Source organism: Hakea prostrata, chromosome 7, assembly GCF_041222555.1.
Source record: "Hakea prostrata isolate BN-2017 chromosome 7, UWA_Hpros_2, whole genome shotgun sequence".
NCBI classification, from domain to species: Eukaryota; Viridiplantae; Streptophyta; class Magnoliopsida; order Proteales; family Proteaceae; genus Hakea; species Hakea prostrata.
Window position 1 is genome coordinate 71,495,852 of NC_142606.1, and position 8,136 is coordinate 71,503,987.

Below are 8,136 nucleotides of genomic sequence, written 5' to 3' on the forward strand. Positions count from 1 at the left end.
CGGGTTAGGGTTTGAGAGGGTTTGGGAGGGGTTTTTATAAAATAATGCATTTTTACCATTATACCCTCATCTTGATTTTAAAATTTCAAGTACGCCACCGCATAAAGGAAAAGAATGAATTGTCCTCATAATCCACAATGGACTTTTAGTCCATTATGGATTTTGGAGGTTTTTCTATTATTTTAAATAAAAATCAAAATGATAATAGATATCAAATCATTTAAAATAATGAAAAAATCTCATAATAGAGAATGAGAATTGATACCAAAAAGAGCTAAGAGACAAAGTTCCAAGAACATCATTCTATATTGAGTCAACCGCATAGGTCCTAGCCATCGACTTTTGATTTTAAAGTTCTATTCTAATGTTTTGTGTTGATTATTCTGAGTCTAATCGAGTCAACGCATTATCCAAACCCAATAAAGAAGTATGATCACCTTAAAGCTCAAACGGTCAAACTGTGGCATTTTTAACGCCCAAAAAAAAACCATGGCATTTTAGGCTCAAATTGAGACTTAATTGATAAAATAAAGAGATAATTACTCTTGCCCCCTTTACTCTATTCTGATCTTATTACTACTTTATCCCTTTTACTTTTTAAAATTGTTAATCCAATCTTTAACTTTGTCTAAAATTACTAATGTTCCCTTCTGTTAAGCTCAGTTAGTTTACTGATGATGTGGCATCTATATATTTTTTCAAAAATTCAAAAGTAACCCTACAATTATCTCTTTACTTATTTACTCTTTTGCAAGTTATAATACTATCCTAAACTAACTAAGGAGAAAAATTAACTTTAAATTAAATTTTCTTTTCTAAAAAGAAACAACCGAATAAAGAAAATACTCGAATAAAGAAAAAACTTGATTTTTCTTCTCTAAAAAGAATTTGCCGAATAAAGGAAATATGCGATTAAATAAAACTTAAAATAGAAACTAAAATATTAGGAAATATCAAATGTAATTCAAAGTTGAAAATTGAAAATCTCCTAATATATGCTAACCATTGTACAAAGTGTGTGGTCCCACCAAAGCCCAAAATTAATTGTAAAATATAAGATTTTAATGATATAATTGACATTCAATATAGTTTTTAAAAATGAGGATAATGTCATATTTTTTAACTTCTTAATTTTAATGAAGGACAAAATAAACATTATATATTTGATGTTAACAACCACTTAACACCGTTAGAAGTGAGGGGGGCAACATTAATTTTAGAAAGAAAGAGGTTTGATTAGTAATAAAACCAAAGTACAAGGGGGCAATAGTAATTATTCCTAAAATAAACTAAACTAACGGAAGGTGGTAGCAGAACAAACGTGTAAAAAGATTAGATGAACGGTTCTACTGTTAGATTTGTTAAATAAATCTTGGTCGTTCATTAAAATTTTTATTTTCCTCTCTATTATTTATAGGTTAATTAAATTAACCTTCTATTTCAAAGAAGAAAGGAACGAACTACACTCAAATCTCGCTCGCGGGTTCACAGTTAGGTTAACAGCTATTTTTTCTTTCCTCTTTCCTCTGTTCTTTCTCTATATTTTCCTCTTCTTTCTCAATCGGCTTCGGCTTCACTTTCCTCTGTTGTTTCTTTATTTTTTTCCTCTTCCTTCTCTATCGGCTTCACTGAAAACTTGCGTTCATCAACTTTTCGAACTTTGATTGCAATGGTTCTTTTCCTATAGTGTTGAAGAAGTGACTAGGAAATTTCGTTTCACAACACCGTTTTAAAGTACACACGACATTCCTATGTTTTTTTCCCATCCAAACTAATTTTAGATATTATATTTTTTGTGCTAACTTTAACGATGAAGTTTGATTGTTGTTTATTGCACTTCTGAAATCTGTAAATGGTTTATATTCATTCTTCTGCGTCATTATCCATCTTTTCTGAAATCCCTCTCTTGCTATAATTTTTCAATTAAGATTTTTGAAACCTAGTTTGGATATCTTTTATGGTCTCTAGTTAATCTTTATCTAAAAGTTTTTATTTGCTCGAATTAAACCCCAAAGGCATGTCCTACTGGCTTTTGAATCATTCCAATAATTCACTTGACGATTACATCACCAGAAACCATTGAACAAAAATTTTAAATATAATTTAAATGCAGAGTCAAAACAAGAAAATATGGAATTGTGTTGAATTTGTTACACAAGTATCAAACAATATGAAGGGTCAAGTGAAAGTGAGTTAGGCCAAATTGATCACCTTTTGTCTACGGATCATTAAGTCCATTAGCTTGTTAAAGTTGTGTTTAAAATTTAATTCTCAAGATTGTCTGGGCCTGTTTGGTTACATGAATCCAGAGATTTGAAATCTCTGGATTCATAAATCTGAGAATTATACCTGTTTGGTTGTAAAAATTCTTGGATTCATGAAATCTAGAGATTCACCTTTTTACACTAAAAACGTGAATCTGTAGATTTATGGGTAGGAGTGAAATCTTTCACCTAGAGATTTCACCCTTACTATAAAAGCATAAAACATTTGAACCATGATCCCATAAATATTTTTTTATGATGAATCTACAGATTTCATTCCAAAGATTTAGGCTAACCAAACAATTAATTTTATGAATCATAACTCCATAGATTTGAAATTTATAGATTTGAAATCTGTAGATTTTTAGAAAGTCCAGCCTCAAGTAACCAAAAAGGCCCTAAGGCTCCCCAGAAAACACGAGTATCCTGGCAAGGTAGAAACAATTATTTGACAGATGGACTAGGAAGAAGGTCATATCCAGTAAAATATTCTAATGCCACTTCAAGCAGAATTACAATTTAAAAGGGAAATCTTCTTGGTATGGGGGCTTCCCCTAAGGTCAAATCAATGCAGATCCACCAAAATAAACTTATTTTACTAGTAATGAGTCTAGGGTTGAATCATATACATGTAGGCCTTTGATTCCATGAGTTCTCTTTGTTTTGAGTCTATTTCAGTTTCTTAGTTAGTTCTGGTTATCCAATATGTTAATGATTGAGTTAGGCATTTTCTTTTAGTGTAGGAGTATACATTTTTGAGTTTTTATATAATGGTCAAAAGATGTCAAGTATGGGACACAAGTTTGATCAATGAAAAAGAATTGCTGCTCTTCTCTTCTTCTCCATTATAAACTTTTGTCTAGTGGTTGATCAAAGTAGTTGGGATCAGTGTTCGATCCAATTGACACCTTACAATGAGAAGCCCTAGTGGTTCTAATCAAAGCTCTCTTTCATGCAAGGTAGCAGTCCAATGGATTGAAAACAAGTGATGGATAGTTATATTTTACATTGGACCTTTATTTTCTTGGATTTCATTGTAACAAGCCTAATCTACAAAGCCATAAAGTAGCATGTAAAGCTAGTACCCAAGGTTGTATTCAGTGGTTGATTTAGGTAAGACAATTAATAGGTTTTAAGAGTTCTGTTTTGAGCCTATTCCTTGAAGTCAGAGCAACAAAGTGATTATGAGTTAATTTGAAAACTTTTGAAGGTCATTAAAGATGTACCTAAACCCATCAATTAGAGATGATAAACTAAAGACTCAAACAACAAATCCATAAATGAACAGAAATGGGAAGAAATGTAGACAGACAAAAAACATGGCAAATAACGATATCTATATTTCTATAATAAAATGTACAGACTGCACATCAAAGTTGCTTGAAGGCAGACAAATCGATTGAGGATTGAAAATAAAGAAGAAAACTAATATTTTACAATTGGCTCACCTGATCAACTTGAAATCTCCACAATTGTAGAATCCTGCATTTTGTTGCATAAAAAAAGCAAGACTTTAAGTTTTGATTGGTTTATAAATGTGAAAACAGAAATGCTTTAGCATAGAAACTATGTATAGCTATTACCATGTTTGTGGAAGAACAAGAAACATACAGCAACGAGTGAAGTTCTGCCGCTAAGACGTTGAGTGATTATGAAAGCTTTCCCTTGACTGAACCCAAAAGTCCCAACTAGGAGGCTGAAAAACAATTAAAGGGTTTAAAGCCTAGTAAGATAAACACACATGTATCCTATGTATATATCACCAGAGAGTGGATCTTGTTTCTCAGAACGTACCTCATACCAACCACCACGTGAAAGTCATCATCCAAAGCTCTTTTTAAGAACTTTTGGAAATCAAAATTATTTCCTTCTAGAATGTGAGCCTAAGAAGAAGAACAAGAAAGAAATTTGTTAAAACAGATCACCAAGTCTGAAAACTTTTGATGCGACAAGCCTACGATTGCTCATTGCATTACCTTAATAAACCCATGACGAGGGGTTAAATTAGTTTGGGAGACTGACCCATTAAACTGTCTAAGAAAACAAGCCTGCCAAGCATAATGCAAATGTAGTATGAGCTTCTATTTATTAATTGACATTTGAAATATGAATACATGGAAGAGTTAGGTAGAACAATATAGGCCAACGAAGTTGTTAAGCAATATCACCTATATAGCAGCGGAATTGAGACAAGAAAGAAAGAAACAAAAGAAAAGATGCAAGACACCAATGTTTTACTTGGTTTGGTCAATTGACCTACATCCAAGGATGAGTTGAGAACTCATCAAACATGCAATAATCCAATAGCTAGAGACGGAGGTTACAACACTATAAGATCTACCCAACAAGAACCCCAAGCATGAACTAAACAAGAAGAAGATAGACTAATAATAACGTATGCACCTGATTACACAGCAACAACCATATCTTCCCTTCAAGGTAATCGAGTACACCAACAGCAAGGAGACACTTACACCTTCAGAAGCAAGCAAGCCTCTTAACATCCATGCTTCACCAGCTCTTGAACCAGCAGCAACAACAAGCACCGAAACCTTAAACCCTAAGAACTTCTATCGCAGACAAGAGGAAACCGAGAGCAGAGAACAGAGAGAAGAGAATGAATAGAATGAATTGTATTCACTAAACCCCCAAAAAGGATAAACCATATACATGAAGCTGAAAAGACAAAACTGCCCTAAAAACTTATACATAAGACACCCAGTCTTATTCTAAGCCAAAAGACATATATGCCCCCTATTACATACAACATTCTCCACCTTAACTCTGCTATTTTGACATTGCATGTACCTAAGAGTCCACATCAACCCATCAAATAAATATAAAAAGAAATGTAAAGCAAACTATAGAGATAATAATTTTAACAAGTTTAAAGCAGACTTAAACTTATCAACATGTACTACTTTGGTCATAATATCTGCAGGATTAATAGAAGTATCTATCTTACATATATCAATTAAACCCTTAGCAATTATATTTCTAATGAAATGCAACTTTACATCAACATGCTTTGTTCTTTCATGAAACACACTGTTCCTAGCAAGACACAAAGCACTCTGGGAATCACAATAAACAAGAGAATGCAAGTCATGATAACCAAGCTCCCCTAGAAGCCCCTTAAGCCATATGCATTCCTTAACAGCCTCAGACAAGGCAATATACTCAGCCTCAGTGGTTGAAAGTACCACCACATGTTGGAGTGTGGACTTCCAACTCACTAGATTCCCACCAATAGTAAACAAGTACCCAGTTATGGATCTTCTTTTATACAAATTAGAGGCAAAATCAAAGTCACAATATCCAACAATGCCTAGCTTATTAGCATAAAAATTATCATGAACAATCTTATAAGATGTAGAACTTTTCAGATATCTCAACAACCACATAACTGCATCCCAATGTGAATCACATGGCCTACTCATGTATCTACAAACAAGACCAACAGAGTATGCTATATTAGGTCTACAACAAACCATAGAATACATGAGTTTACCAACACATTCTTGATATGGTCTATCAGTTACAACAGCATTAGAATCCATTCTAAGCTTGAAATGAGCACTAAGAGGAGTATTAACAGTTCTAATATTATCATGTCCAAACTTATTAACAAGTTTATGAATATAACCAACCTGAGACAAGGTAAAAACACCACTAGGCCTATCCTAATGAATATCAATGCCAAGAATCCTTTTACCAGCCCCTAAATCTTTCATTTCAAATTTAGATTTCAACATAAACTTAAGTTTACAAATCTGAGATTTATCCTTTGATGCAATAAGTATGTCATCAACATAAAGTAAGAGATAAATGAAAGAATTAGAACTAAACTCACAATAATAAACACAATTATCATAAGAGCTTCTCTTGTAACTATTCTTGAGCATGAATTCATCAAATCTTTTATACCATTGCCTAGGTGATTGTTTTAAGCCATACAAAGACCTTAACAACAAACAGACCTTAGTCTCACTCCCCTTCACAACAAAGCCCTTAGGCTGTACCATATATATATACTCATCTAACTTACCATTCAAGAATGCAATTTTAACATCCAATTGTTCAAATTCAAGATCAAAGAGAGTAGCAAGGGCAAAAAGAACTCTAATAGAAGTATGTTTTACAACAGGTGAAAACACTTCATTATAATCTATTCCCTCAACTTGAGAATAACCCTTAGCCACTAATCTTGCCTTATATCTTGGTTGTTCTACACCAGGAATACCAGCCTTAAATTTATAAACCCACTTACAACCAATTAGCTTCTTTCCTTTGGGTCTATCAACAAGAGTCCAAGTCTGATTTTTCATCAAAGATTCCATTTCATCTTTCATGGCAACAAGCCAAAGCTTGTTGTCCCCACATTCAAGAGACTTTTTATAGGTCCTAGGCTCACATCCCTCAAGCTGGTCAGCCACATTAATAACATAAGAAATCAGATTTGGACCAGAACTAGATTCACACATATTAGCATATCTAGAAGGCCTCTTAATCTCTCTTTTAGACCTATCTCTAGCCAATAAATAATTATCTAATGGATCCTCATCTTTAAGCTCTTCTTTAACCTCTAAAGAACCACTATCAGCTTCTAGATCATCATCCTCAACCTTAGGATCAGATTCATCAATCTCAATTTTAGATTTATCCCTAACTCCACCTCAAATATGGTCTTATCTAGATCATGGGAGTTAGATCTAACACTAGATGAATCAACTTTTAGAAATTCAAGTTCATTGAATTTAACATCTCTACTAATTACAATCTTCTTTTCTTGTAAACACCAAAGCCTATATCCTTTAACACCTAAAGGATACCCTAGGAAGACACACTTCCTACCCCTAGGCTCAAGCTTACCCTTGTTTTGATGAACAAACAAACACAACCAAAGGGTTTTAACACATTGTAATCAGTATGTACTTTACTCCATCTAAAATCAGGTGTTTCAAAGTCAATTGAGGAACAATGAGATTTGTTAATGACATAACAAGTTGTACTAGCAGCTTCAGCCCAAAATTTCTTACTTAGGCCAAATTCAATCAACATGCATCTAACTCTATCCATGATTGTCCTATTCATCCTCTCAACCACTCCATTCTGCTGAGGAGTATATGTAATACCCCCCGTATTTCTAACCCGAGATCCGTATTCCAGGTCCGAGAACCCGAAGGTCTAGTCGGGTGAACTTGTGGAGTATCCGGATTGAAGCCCATGATCCATACCCAGGACCCATGGATCTGGATCCTATGTCCGAAAAGCCTGCCTTGGCTGGTGTGGGAAATTCTGGAAGTCAAGTGTCGTTCAGAGATGTCCGGAATGAAGGTAAGATCTCCCCCATCTCTTATGTAGGGCTAGGTTGACCTTGGGTACCAACCCCCTAGTAAAAGCACCCTTGTATGGCAAATTACATGGGGGCGGTTACTAGTGGCGGTCGCTTAACCTAAGCAACCGGCCCAAGCGACCGCCCGGTCTGTTTTCGGGGATTTTGCCCTATTTTGCCCCCAGACTTCTATAAAAGGCAAACTCCGTCTCTTTAACGATTACTTTATTCGTTATTTCTTATTTGGGGAGTTAAGACGGCTGCGGGGAAGATCCGAAAGAGTCTCTGGAGTACTGACAGTGGTTTGGAGGATCAGTTCTCTTCTTCTCTGGCTTTCTGGTGTGAGGTATTGAACTAACCCTTCGTTCTCTACTCTTTTATCTCCGTTAGTTTGGTTTTACCCTTTTTCCTCGTCACTGTGATTACCCCTTGGTTATTCTTTACCCTTTTTTTTTATCTGCGTGAGATGGAATAACCATAAACAGAACCCTGCTTCTGTGAGATGGAAAATTCAATAAAGGAGAGGGTTAGGGATAA